General features: G+C 47.4%; 1 non-coding gene across 1 annotated transcript; it reads right to left on the reverse strand.

The window, feature by feature from the left end:
- Window positions 1-200: 200 nt before the first annotated feature.
- TRNAW-CCA (transfer RNA tryptophan (anticodon CCA)) lies at window positions 201-272 on the reverse strand. Its single transcript has one exon. It is a non-coding gene; the product is annotated as a tRNA-Trp (tRNA).
- Window positions 273-16,693: the final 16,421 nt, after the last annotated feature.

Below are 16,693 nucleotides of genomic sequence, written 5' to 3' on the forward strand. Positions count from 1 at the left end.
ACCTGGATTTTTCTTCCCTTTCAGATCATCCTTACCTTTCAGTTAAGTGCCTGTCCGTTGCTGAGTTGTTCACAAGAAGTTTCTCTGGACTAAAGAAAAGGTAAGAGAAAATCCACGGCTGGGAGCCCGCAGACAGACGCTTCTTTACTTTTGTTCACTACTGAATTTATCGCTAGGGGCAAGAGAAAAAGACACAACCTTGACCCCGACGTGATTTGAACACGCAACCTTCTGATCTGGAGTCAGACGCGCTACCGTTGCGCCACGAGGTCTTGGGAATGGCCCTATTTTTTATGCCTTAGAGGGACAATTTCAGCGGTTGTCAGGTGCAGCGTCCAGTATTTTTTTCTTTTACTGCTCTCACTACGGCTCGGGATTAACTGTGAGTTCTTTGTCCCTTTTATAACGAGGCTATTCAGAGCGAGATGTAAATGTAAATGATGCAGGTGGGAAGCTGAGGGCTCAGGGAATACTCGCCCTGGTAATTCGGGAACCCCACTTCCCCTACGGAGGCTTTAAAGGAACGATGTATGGGAACAGACTGGAAAATGAGAAGCTCAGCTCACAGGGAAGGCAGGGTGGGGTGATCAGCTCTCCGGGTTCTCTTGTCCCAGTGCTTCTGGACGCGGAGCGCGGGGAGGATTTGCACGTGGGTCACACCTACGGAGGAACACTATTTCCCTTTACCAAAAGGGTGCTTAGAAGGTTTTTTTTTTTCATTTTTCTTTAAAAAATAACATATTCAGGGGAGAGGGATAAATTAGGAGTTTGGGATTAACATATACACACTACTATACATAAAATAAACAAGCACCTACTGTATAGCACAGGAAACTATACTCAATATCTTGTAATAACCTATAATGGAAAAGAATCTAAAAAAGAATATATATATTTATATATTTGTGTGTGTATATATATATAATATATAACTGAATCACTTTGCTGTACACCTGAAACTAACACATTGTAAAACAACTGTATTTCAATAAAAATTTTAAAAAAAAAATTTAAAATAACATATTCATTGTAGAATCTCATCAGACACAAAACAAAACAAAAAGCACTACAATAAGGAGTGCTGAGCGCCTGCAGGCACCCTGCTCTGTGCATCTTGCCGCCCCACGTGATCTTTCAGGTTAAAGAACAGAGGGGTGGGGGAGGGGAGATCAATGCTTTGTGGTTGGGCTGTTGATGTTGCCCAGGGATAACAGATTTCGCGCTTTGTTCGCTAGGCAGAGTAGAGTGGGGAGGAGCCGGCATCCGGGAGGCTCTGGACACAGGGAGTCGTGTGACAGCCAGAGTCCCCGACTTGGGCATCACAAAGGCCTCCTGGATGACGTAGAAGGCTGATCTCTCCATTTCCTTGCTGGCGTAACCCGGGACCTTCCATTTCTGAGTTTTCAGAACAGAATGATGACTTTGAGTTGGGAACAAAGAATAGTTTAGATATTCCCTCATTTGTGTGTCACATCCTTAGGCAGTCAGACTAGCCTGGTTGAGGACGCTTTAGACTGAAGACTCGAGGGCCTCTGGTTCTATACTGGGTTCCAGAAGGGCATCACTCCTCCTCCCCCATATCCAGGCCTCCTGGAAGACGTTTAGAAGAGCCCATGTCATTTATAAAAGAACACCCATGGCAAGGCTTCCACTGTATGTCCTGCAGTGAATTTGCTGCAGCAGTTGAAGAACAGGCCTTCAGACTCCTCGGTATTTCTCAGAGGTTGGACGGACGCAGTTAAAGTTGCAACACGAAGAAAAATACTTGTTGTTTCAAGAACGTATTTTATTTTCAAATTATAGCAAGTGGTACTAGTGTCCCTTTATATTAGAGATATAGAGTTACTGGTTGTAAAGGATCTCTAGATACATCTCCTACTAAGATATATAGAGAGGTAATGTATATTATACATGTATGTATTTTTTCTTTTTAATGAGGGTCGATTTAAAGATAACAGAACAGGGAATTCCCTGGTGGTTCAGTGGTTGAGACTCCGCGCTTCTACTGCAGGGGGCCCGGGTTCAATCCCTGGTTGGGGAACTAAGATCCCGTAAAGCCTCGCGGCGCGGCCAGAAATAAAAATAAAATAAAACGTCCACCCTGCCCGCAAATTTCGCTGAAGCCAAAACCTCCAGATACATAGCCTAATCCTTGCCCACCCCAACTGGTTATTGGGATAGTCCAGGGAAGAAAGAAGGTTAACACTACTAGGGTAGTAGTAAAAATTAAAGAGATGCACTGTTTGGAGTTTTATTTTGGAGGAACAATGCACAAGACTTATATTGGATTGTTCATGATGCAAGGAGATAAATGGTGAGGAAATGCCTCTGGAGTTTGGAATAGAGTAACTAGGTGAACAGCGGTACAATTTATTTAAAATGGTGGGAGATCTTAGAATAAAGATAGAATGAGGGGAAAGAACAAGATTTTAATGTTGGAGTTTTTTTTTTAATTTATTTATTTATTTATTTTTGGCGGTGTTGGGTCTTCGTTTCTGTGCGAGGGCTTTCTCTAGTTGTGGCAAGTGGGGGCCACTCTTCATCGCGGTGCGCCGGCCTCTCACTATCGCGGCCTCTCTTGTTGCGGAGCACAGGCTCCAGAGGCGCAGGCTCAGTAGTTGTGGCTCATGGGCCTAGTTGCTCCGTGGCATGTGGGATCTTCCCAGACCAGGGCTCGAACCCGTGTCCCCTGCATTGGCAGGCAGATTCTCAACCACTGCGCCACCAGGGAAGCCCTGGATTATTTTTTAATATGCAATGTCTAGGAGGCATCCAAGTCAGAAAATCAACCAGGCAGTTGTATACCTAATTCTGGCAGGAGGTAGAAATTTGAGGCTTATTACCAGAGTCGAAATGTAAAGCCTTAGAAAAAAATGAGGTGACTCAATGTAAAAAAAAAAAAGAAGAAAAGAAAGAAATGTGTAGAGAAGAAAAGAAAGGACCCAGGATTGAACTACGACACATTTCAAAATTTAAAATTCAGGTAGGGGAATATTTGCTGGTGAAAATTTCTGTGAAGGAACATTAAGAGAGAGAGGAGGGACTTCCCCGGTGGCGCAGTGGTTAAGAACCTGCCTGCCAATGCAGGGGATATGGGCTCAAGCCCTGGTCCACGATGATCCCATATACCGTGGAGCAACTAAGCCCGTGAACCATAACTACTGAGCCTGTGCTCTAGAGCCCATGAGCCACAACTACTGAGCCTGCACTCTAGAGCCCATGAGCCACAACTACTGAAGCCTGCGCGCCTAGAGCCCATGCTGCGCAACAAGAGAAGCCACCGTAATAAGCCCGCGCACCGCAACGAAGAGTAGGCCCTGCCCACTGCAACTAAAGAAAGCCAGCACGGAGCAACAAAGACCCGAGGCAGCCAAAATAAATAAATAAATAAATATATTTTAAAAATAAAATTACTTTAAAAAAAAAGAGAGAAGTAGGAATAAAAGGAGCTCAGCCAGGCATGTTCTAAGGAGCCAAGAGGAGCATTTACTTGGACAGCTGCTAGAACGTCCAGTAAGGTGGTAACTAGACTGCCCAGTGGATTTTCACTCTGGACGTCAGTGGTGACCACGGCAAGACCAATGTTTTGGAGTGATCTCGTGGGAGAAGTAAAAGTGTAGTGGAATAAAAAGTGACTGTTAGGTGAGAACTCTGAGTGTGTGTTGACTAGCACTTTTTGAAATTTAACTCCATTTGGAGTTTGGGACTAACAGATACAGACTACTGTACATAAAACAGATAAACAACAAGGGCCTGCTGTACAGCACAGGGAACCATGTTCAATATCTTGTAATACCCTATAACGGAAAAGAGTCTGAAAAAGAATAGATGTATGTTTGTATAACTGAATCACTTTGCTGCACACCTGAAACATTGTAAACCAACTACACTTCGATTAAAAAAATTAAAAATTAGAAGTTTAACTCCAAAGTAACCCAGAGAAATAGGAGTCTTGAAGAGGGCAATGTGGCAAAATAGAATGTTTAAGGTGATAGAAAAGCCTATGTTAACATGCTGAAGAGAGGCTTAATTGAAAAGGTAGAATTTGAAGAGGCCGGAAAGAAAGATGTAACTAATAGAGCAAATCCCTTTCACAGTGAGACTGGATGCAATCTAAATCTTTTATTTTGGGTTTGGCTTCTCTAGCGAGAGAGGGGGACAGATGTCCTCCTATAATGCAGCAAAGAAGGATATAATGCAGCAAAGAAGGAAACCTGCGCATATTATTTTATCGGGTGACGGGAGGACGATTCCTTTCTCGCCTAATGAGATTTATTTCTCAATGAATTATTAGGCAAGAGTATCAGGTGAAAGGAGGAATAGAAGTTAGAAGAACATAGAGGAGGTTGATTATAGATGTCGGGGTTTTAGGGAAAATAATTTTATTAGAGAAACATTCATTTATGGATTTTCAGTACCCAAGTATCCACTCCGGCTCTCATCCCAGCCACCGGTGCCGGAAGTCTGGCGGGGGGGGGGGGTTCCCTCCCGCTGCCCTCTTTCCTACCCCCATCCCGGGGCGCCTGGCGGGGCGGGGAGGAGACTGTCACCTGTGGGCCCGAGTGGCCGGTGTTGAGAGTAGGGAGTAGGTTTGGTGGCGATGTGTCCTCCGCACCTGGCTGGTCTTGAAACGTTGACAGGTGCACAAAAGCCGCGGAGGGGCCGCCAAGGTGAAGGGCAGCGCGCTGGCGGGCGGAGGTGGGATCCCGGCCTCCCCGCCCCAATCCGGGCGGTCCAGGGCGCGCCGCTGCAGCATCGCTCACCACGCCCGGGAGGTGAAGCAGGAGCGCCGGGTGTTAGGACTAGAAAGGTGGTCAGTCAACTCCGTGGAGGTCACGAGCGCCCCTGAAGTGCAAATCGGCGGTCATGCCTTGATGCGGGGCCTAGGGAGTGATAGAACCGTCTGGCAGCTGTCTCTCTAGCAGGAAATAGGCGGGTGACTCCGACAAAGCGAATGATTAGAGGTCTCGGGGCCCCAAGGATCTCAACTAAGTCTCAGACTTCAAATGGGTAAAAAGCCCGGAGGATGAGAGTGAGGAGGGGGCCACTTTGACCAAGCCAGAACCGTGCTGGGGAGCGAACCCCAGGCAGGGTGAAGGCGCGAGATGCCGACGACTTCAGTCTCCAGAAACCGTGTTTGTTTACACCCATCACAGTGACCCTAGAAGTCAAATCGCTAAGGGGGTGGGTGAGTAAGGAGTGCTGCAAATGGATGGTGCGAGACCCTCGGTGTAATATGCTGCCTGTGGTTGCCCGAGAGAGACCGGAGTGGGCAGGGGAGTCACCGGGCGGGGCTTCTAGACACCAGCGCCGCCCAGGTGGCTTCCCAGCTGCAGCGCCGGGGAAACCACGGTGTGCGGCCAAACCACAGCCAATGCATAGGGCAGAATCAGCGAGAAAGACGACCGAATTGAGCTTGACCCTGGTCTGGCCAGGTGAAGAGACCTGAGGTGTCCCCTATCGCTGTCCTTTGTTTACTGACTCGGTTAAGGGCAGGTGAGGCTGGAGGGACTTTCCCTTCTTGCCCATCATCCTGGCTGCGGTGGTCCGACCCCACCCGCTGGGGACAGAGTGCCAGGTGCGGAGTTCGGATGTGGAGGGACGCCTGTCAAGGGGCACCGCAGGTTCCCAAGACCTCTCAGGGAGGATGGAAACTTCCCCTGAAGCAGAAAGGGACCAGTCTGCTTGACCTTGATTTTCAGCCTGAATAACGATGGTGAACTCCCAGCCTCATGATCCTTCTGACTTTAGGGTTTTAAGCAGGGCTCGGAAGTTACCAGGGGGATGACTGGCTGGTCACCACTTTTGTGATCCTGGACCATAACTCTCCCTGTCATCATGAGGCACAATTCACCAACCCTTGCATCGTTCACCCAGTAGGAATAGAAAACTTCAATCCGGAGACGTAAAGTCCAAGTTCATGGGTGATGGCAGAATGGACAACTGGAGTCCAGGTCTCCTGGCCCACAGTATAGCCCCATCTATCAATAATCCCAAGACAGCATTCCCAGTTTTTCAAAATGAAGTGAACTTTGCAGTCAGCAAACAACTGTGGAATCAAAGGCTCCGCCTGGTGTTAGCAACTTGGAAAATTTAGGACTGTGGTGATCAGCTTCCAGTGAATCCTTGAACTTTCCTCAGAGACAATCAGCTCAAGTGCAAAGACCTATTAGTAGCGGTGGATGGGAAGGCATAAATCTCATCCCCCAATAACAACTATGACCAATGTGCCTGAAATGCCAACTGAATTTCAGTCCAGAAAAGTTTTCAGCTTTTGACAGGTCTTTTTTAAAAATGATTTTTAATGGGTCTTTATAAGCACATTCAGGGTGGAGGCCCCTGTGCTTTACCACTTAGTAGGAGTGAATGAACCCCTCTCATCCCCCTCCCAGCGATGAGATGGAGCTGGAGGCTGGTGTCCACATCTACCCACGCCCACCCAGTAAAAGGAACCCACATGTGGAGGTAGGTGCAGCTGTAGCCCTTCAATGGATGTCGCGGGATTATCAAGTTGTATGTGATATTCTGTAGGAAGCTTTGAGCCAGGATGGAAGGTTGTCAAGGCAGTTTAGTGTGGGTTCCTAGAATATTCCTGTTCTGATAGTTTTCTGTGGATGTTTTACCGTGGCCTAGGGGCTGTCTCTGGCTTAGTGTCACTTGACCTCATTTAGCATGTGTTCCCAAATCCACTAGTTGACTTTAATCACTTAATTCAAATGCAGAAATTCTGAAAGCTGGAAGCTCTGATATAACCTCAGGCTTCTCTCCATCAAAGGACTTTCTGCAACTACCCCATCCCTCAGCTGTAGGTTTAACACTGCAGAGTTTCTGAGAAAAAGTCTGCCAGTCTGGGGCCAATCCAGTCCCTGACTTTTCCTAACACAGAAAACATTTCTAAGTGGAAACAATTTGGGAATCATTGATGTGGAGGCAGGCATTTTACTTGGGGGGGCGGGGTGTGCTAAACAGATTATTCTGGTATCTTAGAGTTCATAGTTCAAACACTGGGGTGGAAAGGTAAGGACCAAGACATAGTAGGGAATGGTCTTGACCACATCAAATTCTGAATTAAGGGCCCTGAAGACCACTAGTACACTGCTCTACCATACATGCAGATTTTTATAATAAGTCTTCATGTTAAATGAGGCACTCACTCTCCCAGCTGTTTCCCGTTGGGATGGTCAACATAATATCACACACCTTATGACATCTTATGATCAAATGATTTCATTTGCCTCATCACCACTAAGAAGGGGACAAACATGAAGGAATACTGCAAGTGGCACCTCTGAATTAAGAAATGTGGCACTGCCTTTACATCTGGGAGGGGAAGAAGCTGGGTGTGTCTTAGACGGATTGGTTTTGAGGAGGGGCTTGCAGAAATAAAAAGGTAAACATTTTTTTTTTTAAAGATTTATTTATTTAATTGATTGATTGGTTGCTATGTTGGGTCTTCGTTTCTGTGCTAGGGCTTTCTCCAGTTGCGGCAAGCGGGGGCTACTCCTCATCGCGGTGCGCGGGCCTCTCAGTATCGCGGCCTCTCTTGTTGCGGAGCGCAGGCTCCAGACGCGCAGGCTCAGCAGTTGTGGCTCACGGGCCCAGTCACTCCGCGGCATGTGGGATCTTCCCAGACCAGGGCTCGAACCCGTGTCCCCTGCATTGGCAGGCAGATTCCCAACCACTGCGCCACCAGGGAAGCCCAACATTTTTGTTAATACTTTTAAATTGACTCGACCTCTTGCCTACCCACGCAGATTTCTTGATGGAGAGCCCTTTGGGAACGAAGAGAGGGTTCAGAGGTCCAGGGTAAAACCTGGCTTTCAATTCTCATGAATTTATTAATTATTCACTCCACGGGGGCTGTATGATTGCAGTAGTCGCTAACGTTAGTAATTTTCAAGAGCAAACCCCACAACATTCCGTACTATCTCAGGGAGTAAGAGTCAATCCCTGAGTTTTCATGCTTCATTTCCTGCTGTCTTAGATTTCCTTCTTAGCAGTTATTCCTAAATCAGATCATCCCCAACATCATGGGCAATAAACATTAAAGGGCATTTTTCAAGGAAATGTTCTCCCCATCAGTCTTTATTCTTGACACAGCACACCCAACTGAAACTTCTGTCGCCTTCTATTTTTCGTTACCAAACACCACTCCAAGCTTAACTAAATAACTGTATTGCCTGTTGCCAAAATAGAAGTCAAATACAAAGTGCAGAAACACCAACAAACCAGAAAAAAGAAAAAAGTTGTGTGATGAAGGCCGACGAATGACAAACGGGGAGAAATATACACTTATGAAAACAAAGCCTTAATGAACAAATTAAGAAACTAAGAAGGGGCTTGTTGAGGCTTGTTTACCGTCACCAGAGATACCATGCGCGCAGGGCGGGGCTTTTCGGGGGCGGGGCGTCCGGGGGTCCCGCCCAACGACTACCAGAACTTAAGAGCCTTCCTCCTGGGTTTGTACGACCCCTGCTGCCGCCTGCCCCCTGCTGCTGGGGGATCCTGGGTTCGATGCGCTGTCAGCTTCCAGCTGGGGGTGTGATCCTGGAACAAGCCACCGTTTCTGAGCTCCAATAAATTCACCAATAAACTCTGGGATGTATCCTGACTCTCCTGGGCAGAGAATAGGGGTAGGATGAAGGAGGGTAAGGACCCTCCGCCGCAGGGGTCCCGGAGGCACTGCTCCGGGATGACTTCCCCGAGGGAGTCAGGTGGGGGTGGGGACAGGCACCACGCCCCATTGCGACGCGCCCCGAGCTTCAGTGGGGATTGGCGGGGCGGACGTGGGGTGGGCATAAAAGCCTGGTTGCCAGGGCCACAGACAGAGTCTTGGAGCCCAGAGGAGGCTCCCTCGCTCCCGCCCCTTCCTTCCAGCAGCGCTTTAAAGATAACTCTACCGAGGTGACCGCTCAGACCCGCAGCTCTTCTTCTGAGTCTCAGGCATAGACTCTGGTCTCCCATTTCTCACCCATGGCTACCTTCTCTCCCCTTGAGGAAGCTGAAGAAAAAAGCAGAGAAACACGGAGCTGAGCCCCGTTGGGTTCGGAAGGAAATACCCATACTACGGTGCTGGGGGAGTTGTGGCAACAGTAAGCCACCACCAGAGTGAACACCGCGAGTTCAGTGATTCTCGCGTGATGGGAAATCTCCGAAAGCTTCAACAACTCAGGCTGACAAGAGAAAGAGAAATGAGTGTGGGAAGGTGCCGTGGGCAGTAAAATCTGTTTACAGAACACCAGAGTGCCAAAGAGAACCTCAGAAGGGAAGGATGCCAGGTATTTCTCACAGCAGGTAGTTTACAGTGTTGAAAAAGCTGCAGACCTCTTTCCAACCCAGAGGAGATGGGAGAGGTCAGGTGGGCAGGCGCTGGATGAACCTGGAGGAGGCTGAATCACGACAGGTGCTTACTGAATGGGGCACCAGCCAGAGAGGAAGATGTAGGTAGAACCTTGCAACAAATCAGAGCCCGAGCGAGCACTGTCATCGGGTTCTGGGTCTGCAGGAGGAGAAAAAGAACAGCGTGCTGAGCAGTTAGCCTTGTTTGGTGCTGTTTTCTTCTCCATCAGAGCAGACAAACGAACACGCGAGTCCCCTCCAATGACTTCTCCACGGGGGAGTTGCCAGCACAAAGCTTGTCCCACCTGTGACAGTAACACGTACCCCAACCAGACACTCAGGGAGCAGTGTGTGTCTTCCGTGGGGTGAGATCCACCCTCCTTGTGCTCCGTGGCTCCCCTCTGAGCTGTGGGAGGCATCCTTCCACCTGTCCAGGTACTGAGGGTGAGAGGTTTCTGGCAGTCCCTCAAGGAAGCTGGGTGATGGTTCATTACAGTCTTCTTGCTTTGAAGGCTCCTCCCCCCATTGTCGTGGCATCCCACCAGATCCAGCTACCCTGAAACTTCACATCTCTTTGCATGGGGACCTCCACAAAACATGAAAGGAGGAAGGACCTCATAAAGTTTCCCCCAGTGTTTATTTATTTATTTTTTAAAATAAATTTATTTATTTTATTTATTTTTGGCTGAGTGGGGTCTTCATCGCTGCGCGCGGGCTTTCTCTAGTTGCAGTGAGAGGGGGCTACTCTTCGTTGCGGCAGGCAGGCTTTTCATTGCGGTGGCTTCTCTTGTTGCACAGCACGGGCTCTAGGAGCGCGGGCTTCAGTAGTGGTGGCACGTGGGCTCAGTAGTTGTGGCTCGCGGGCTCTAGAGCGTAGGCTCCGTAGTTGTGGTGCACGGGCTTAGTTGCTCCGCGGCATGTGGGATCTTCCCGGACCAGGGCTCGAACCCGTGTCCCCTGGATTGGCAGGCGGATTCTTAGCCACTGCGCCACCAGGGAAGTCCCTCAATAATAATGAAGATTTTGAAATCTAATGGACGGCTGAAAGAATTTTACAGTTGATACCTGTATCCCCCAAACATTCTATCATTAATATTTTAAGGTACTTACTTTATCACATATCCATCTATCCATCCCCCATCCATCAACCCATCTTATTTTTATCCACTTCAAAGAAAATTGCAGACATCAGTTAACTGGTACATCAGTATGCCGGTACCTGTGTCTGCTTAGACCCAGGGAGCCCCTTCCGTCCTGGCTGCCTCCACCCTGTTCCTGACCTGCGTGGAGAAGCTGCAGGAAGCTCCCAGGTGAGGGAGACCCAGAGCAGCCAACGGCAGGCAGGTCGTGTTGCTGGACAGCAAGAAAAAAATTCTTTTAATTTTTTCCCACAGGAATGGGATCAGAGAGCTGGGGACAGATTGAGCTAACCAATTAGCCACTTGGTGGGGCTTGCTTTAGACCCTCATCTCTCCTATCCCTTCCCAGGACTTCACTTCTAATTACAAGACCCAATGAGTTTTTTCCCCCAATTTTTAAAATTGAAGTATAGTTGATTTCCAATATTGTGTTAGTTTCAGGTGTACTATATATATATTCTTTTTCAGATTCTTTTCCATTATTGGTTATTACAACTATTGAATATAGTTCCCTGTGCTATACAGTAGGTCACTGTTGTTGATTTCATATATAGAAGTGTGTATCTGTTAATCCCAAACTCCTAATTTGTCCCTCTTCCCTGCTTTCTCCTTTGGTAACCATAAGATGGTTTTCTATGTCTGTACAAAACTCAGTGGTTTTGAGAGAGGATCTGCAGAGACCAGTGTGAACTGTTTGCAACTTTCTAGTAATCAGTCACTTGATGAGACTGCTTTGGGGGGCGGGGGTGGGGGTTAGAGTGGCTTGAGAACACGAGACACGACGATGACGTTTCTGCCCAGAGCCATTTCTCAGCGTCTCAGTTCTTAAAAACAAAAGCTGCCCTCCTGAGTGGATTAGTCTCTGAACTGCTCCTCTAAGGCTGAGATGCTTCGGCTGTGAATGATGCCCCTGGCACCTTCCTCAACTCTGCCATATGGGGCCACAGGTACGTCTAGGCTCTGTCTGCACTTCTCCTTGGACACTGATTCCTGTTTCTCCCAGGAGCTGCTGCCCATTCCTGGTGTCTGCAGTCTCTCCCAGCAGAGCCTCAGGTCTCTGTGCCCACAACCCCAGACCACCCATCCAAGGGCCTCGCCCCCACGTGGGCTTCCTTTCTCGAGGCTCTAGTTCCTCTGTCCATTAGAGCATCTACATTGTCATTCTGGGTCACCTCATTTGCGCAGGTGAAGGTAGGGGGACAGGGCTGCGCTGAGGCTTGTTTACTGTCACCATGGAAACTGCCTGTGGAGTTGGGAAGGGGTGGGGTCAGGGTCCTGGGAAGAGGAAGTCTCCCAGACCCGAAGGGCAATGCCAGGTAGAGCTTCTGCTGGCTTCCCTACTCAGGCTCGACCATGCGCCCTGGCCTCTCTGGAAATCTTCCAGCCCCAGGAGGAAGCGTGGCCCTGGGGAGCACCGGATCTTCTCTCTTCCTCCGGACATCGTGATCACCGCTAGTCGCTGTCTCTGAGCCGCTGCGATTTCTCTGGGAAATGTGGGACATCTCCCAGTTCTGCACAGGGGAGAGAGCAGGCAGGACCAGGAGACTGAGGCAGAAGCTGCAAGGGGCAGGATGTGGCGGGATAGGGCGCTGAGGGGCAGGGACAAGGACGGGGCAGTTCTAGAGGGCTTTCAACCGATGGAGTCAAGATGGGAGACGGGGAACAGAGGGTCCCATGGTGATATGGCGGAAGCCTTGACCTCCGACTGGTCAGGTTTGGGGAGGGCAACGGTAAAATCACAGGTGCAGGCCAGATACTGGACAGAGAGGGTCTGGGCGCAGAGAGACTGGTCTCTGGCTCTGGGCCTTCTGCTGATCCCTTCCTTCCAGAAGCTCTGTAAAGCTGACCCTGCTAAGGAATCTGTTCTTACCTCAATGCCGTATCCCGTTTTACAGGCACAGACTCACGTCTTGGCTTTCCTGCGCCCACTGTCCCCTCCTTCGCCTTGTCCCCCATCTCTGTCCAGGGCTGGGGCTGCTGCATCCCGCACTCGCATCTCCGGGGTCCAGCCTGACTCAGTAACAGGCTTTCTGTCGGGGTAACACCTGCAGCTCCCGGCCTCCTGTGCATATCCGTCTGGGGCCACCAGGGGGAGCTGCTGCGTCCTGGAAACCGGGCTGGGAATGGGGCGTTCAGGGAGATAATCCGTTGTAGGGTTGAGACACTAGGTGTGTCGGTGCCTTGATGTGAAGCCCCGCAAGTAAGGGACAGTCCCCTTTTCAGGAGAGGAAGGTGTCCCAATGGTGACTTCTGAGCCGCTGGAGAATACTTAATGTTTGAGATTAAATGAACAAAAAACAGCTCAAAAGTCATCCAGTCTGTGACAGTCATTCTCTTTGCTTGTATAGACTTTGCAAATGTGTATTGTTTCATGCAATCATTTTATATTAAGTGATATTGTGCCACGTTAAAAAAAAATCCAGTGTTGTAGATAATTGTGAGTGAAGGAAATGAGGGTCACAGAGAGAGAGTAGAATAGAGAATGAGAAACTAGGTCTTAGAATAGTTTTGACAGGTGCAGAGAGGAAGCCTCTTGGATCCAGTGTTGGCTAAGAATCATCAGAGCGTCAGGGCATGGCTTAGAAGAGAGTCCCAGGCATCAGAGGTGTGGAAAGTGCAGATTTTTCTGTTAAGGAAACCTGGTAAGATGGACTCAAGCTAATGGCTATGCTAGGGTGAGGGATGACTCGATCGTGTGCCAGAATTTCTTCAAGTTTTCCAGGAGTCTATTTTATTCTTAGGGACTTTCCTCTCCTTAAAAAGAAGATATCAACTGGCTGAACGTTGGAACCACAGTTTGTTCAAAATACCTCCATAAAGAGGCAAGAAGTTTTTACAACATTGTCAGAATATTAATGGAAGTCAAAGAAGAAAAAATCTTTTGGGGAAAAAAACACGCAAAAGGCTCTCCAAAGGAAGCCATTCCATATAATGAAGAATGGGACGAAAATGAGTAAAGACAAGGAGGTGAAGTTATATAAAGAAATAATTCAAGAACCAGAAAGAAAAAATACAGAGAACAGAGCCTTCCTACAAAACCCAGGCAGGTAACTCAGTAAGAAAACCATGGCTTCTGTGTTGCAGCTCAACTTGTTTCTAGAGAGATGGTATCAGCTACAGCCTGTGGCTGGTACTTGATGCATCTTTTTAAAGCCATTTTTAGAGCAGTTTTAGGTTTACAACAAAGTTGAGAGGGAAGTACAGAGATTTGCAGTATACCTCCTCCCCCCACATGCATAGCCTCCCCCGTTATCAACATCACTCACCAGAATGGTACAGTTTTTACGAAGAATGAACCTACACTGACACATCATAAGCACCTAAAGTACGTAGTTTATCTTCGAGTTCACTCGGTGTATATTCTATGGGTTGGGACAAATGTATAATGACATATATCCATCATTATAATATCATACAGAGTACTTTCACTGCCCTTAAAATCCTCTGTGCTGCCTATTCATCTCTCCCCTCTCCCACCCGTGGCAACCACTGATCTTTTTGTCTCCATAGTTTTGCCTTTTCCAGAATGCCATATGGTTGGAGTTACAGTATGTAGCCTTTTCAGATTGGCTTCTTTCCAATCTGCAAGAATATGCATTTAAGTTTCTGCCACGCATTTAAGTGTCTGCCATGTCTTTTCATAAGTCATATACATTTAATATGCATTTAAATTTCCTCCGTGTCTCTTTTTTTAAAATAATTTTTTTAACACCTTTATTAGAGTATAAGTCCTCCATGTCTCTTCATAGCTTGATAGGTCATTTCTTCTTCTTTTTTAAAAGTATAGTTGATTTACAATGTTGTGTTAGTTTCTGGTATACAGCAAAATGATTCAGTTATACCTATATACACATATTCTTTTTCACATTCTTTTCCATTATGGTTAATTACAGGATATTGAATATAGTTCCCTGTGCTATACAGTAGGACCTTGTTGTTTATCTATTTTATATATAGTCGTTTGTATCTACTAATCCCAAACTCCTAATTTATCCCGCCCCTACCCCTTTTGCCCTTTGGTAACCATAAATTTATTTTCTATGTCTGTGTGTCTGTTTCTGTTTTGTAAATAAGTTCATTTATGGGAATTCCGTGGTGGTCCAGTGGTTAGGACTCTGCGCTTTCACTGCCGAGGGCCTGGGTTCCATCCCTGGTCAGGGAACCAAGATTCCAGAAGCCCCTTGGCATGGCCAAAAAAAAAAAGTTCATTTGTGTCATATTTTAGATTCCACATATAAGTGATATCATATGGTATTCGTCTTTCTCTTTCTGACTTACTTCACTTAGTATGATAATCTCTAGGTCCATCCATGTTGCTGCAAAAGGCATTTCATTCTTTTTTATGCTTGAGTAGTATTGCATTGTGTATACATATACCACATCTTCTTTATCCATTCACCTGTCAGTGGACATTTACATTGCTTCCATGTCTTGGATATTGTAAATTGTGTTGCGGTGAACATTGGGGTGCATGTATCTTTTTCTTTTTTTAAAAATATTTATTTATTTGGCTTTGTTGGGTCTTAGCTGCGGCACACGGTATCCTCCTTGCGGCACGCAGGCTTAGTTGCCCCGTTGCATGTGGGACCTTAGCTCCCCAACCAGGGATGGAACCTGCGTCCCCCACACTGGAAGGCAGATTCTCAACCACTGAACCACCAGGGAAGTCCCTGCATGTATCTTTTTCATGAGCTGTCTTTTCAATGGCAATCATCTCCTGATCTGTTGACCTCACCATACCTGAATAATAATAAAACCTACATTTAAAAACTTGGTCTAGCTTAATAGGTAGTCACTGGCCACATTAATAATTGAAATTAAATAACTTGGACTCAAAAGCCAGATGTTGCTGGTGGCTATTGAATTGTACAGTGCAGACATAGACCATTTCCACCACCACAGAATGCTGTATGGACAACGCTGGTCTAGTTGCTCCCATCTCAGAGATGGTCCTACCCTACCCACCCATCTTCTCCCAGGCCAGAAAACTGAGTGTCCTTGACCCCTTCCCACGACCACCTATCAAAACCAGTCCGTGCCCAAGCCCCAAGGATCTGCCTCCTGAATGTGTCTGTCCACTGCTCTCCACCGCTTCCCTTCTGTAAACAAGGCTACCTGCTCTCTCTGCCTGCCACCTCACCCACACCCACGTGGCTCACTCCACACCCCCACCAGCCTTTGCCACCCTATTTAAAACCACTGCCTTTCTTCCTCTGGCTCTCCCTATCCTTCCCAGCTTTCTTTTTCTCCACTCATCACCATCAGACCTAACGGAGAGGTCACGGCCATTTCCCAAATAGCTCTCACTGTCTCTTCTTTGGAGCCCTAGGTGGATTTTTACTTCCGGGCTGCTTGGGCGGGTGAAGCCACGTGACAATTCCGGCCTATGAGTGTGCGCGGAAGTACCGGTGAGCCCCCAGGCCTGGGTGTTGACAGGTCGGCTGAGTCTCTACCCTGAGCCAGGGGATTGAGATGGGGGCTGCTCGCCAGCCTGAATCCCTGAGTGAGTACAACGAGTAGAGTCCCTTGACTACCTGTGATGGGCAGTTAGGGTCAGTTCATAAAAAATAACCTGCAAAAAAATTTTTTTAAAGTCCCTGGGATTTGGAGGGACTATTCTAAACCTGGCAGCCTGGTTATCATTCTAGTAAATGTAAATGTAAATCTGATCATGCCACTGTCTTTTGTAAACCCTCACTGCCTCCCTATTTCCCTCAGTAGAAACTCCACTCTTCACGTAGCACGCACAGCATTTTGTGTTCTGACCCTTGCTTGCCTCTCCATCATTTCTCATCTCAACCATCACTTTGTATTATTTTTATTTATTTTATTGTGATACAATATACCTACCCCTCATTAAGGAGTCCATGGCCCCCTGCTGTGTATACATGGATCTACTGCTGTGCTCTCACCTGTCTATACACCTGTCTCCTGCACAATACCACGGATCCTAGAATGCAGAGACCATGTCTGGTTGATTTCTGTGTCTCTAGTGCCCAGTACACAGCAATGTGTATTTGGTGAATAAGTAAGTGACTGATAAAAAGTGAGTTTGATAATTCCCCACCAAGTCACTTTCCTGAGGAAGCCATCAGTTCACTGGTCCAATTCCTACTATGCACTCAGTTCTTTTTCTTTTTTTAATTAATTAATTAATTAAATTATGGCTACGTTGGGTCTTCGTTGCTGTGCGGGGGCTTTCTCTAGTTGCAGAG

Source organism: Balaenoptera ricei, chromosome 15 (genome assembly GCF_028023285.1).
Source record: "Balaenoptera ricei isolate mBalRic1 chromosome 15, mBalRic1.hap2, whole genome shotgun sequence".
NCBI classification, from domain to species: Eukaryota; Metazoa; Chordata; class Mammalia; order Artiodactyla; family Balaenopteridae; genus Balaenoptera; species Balaenoptera ricei.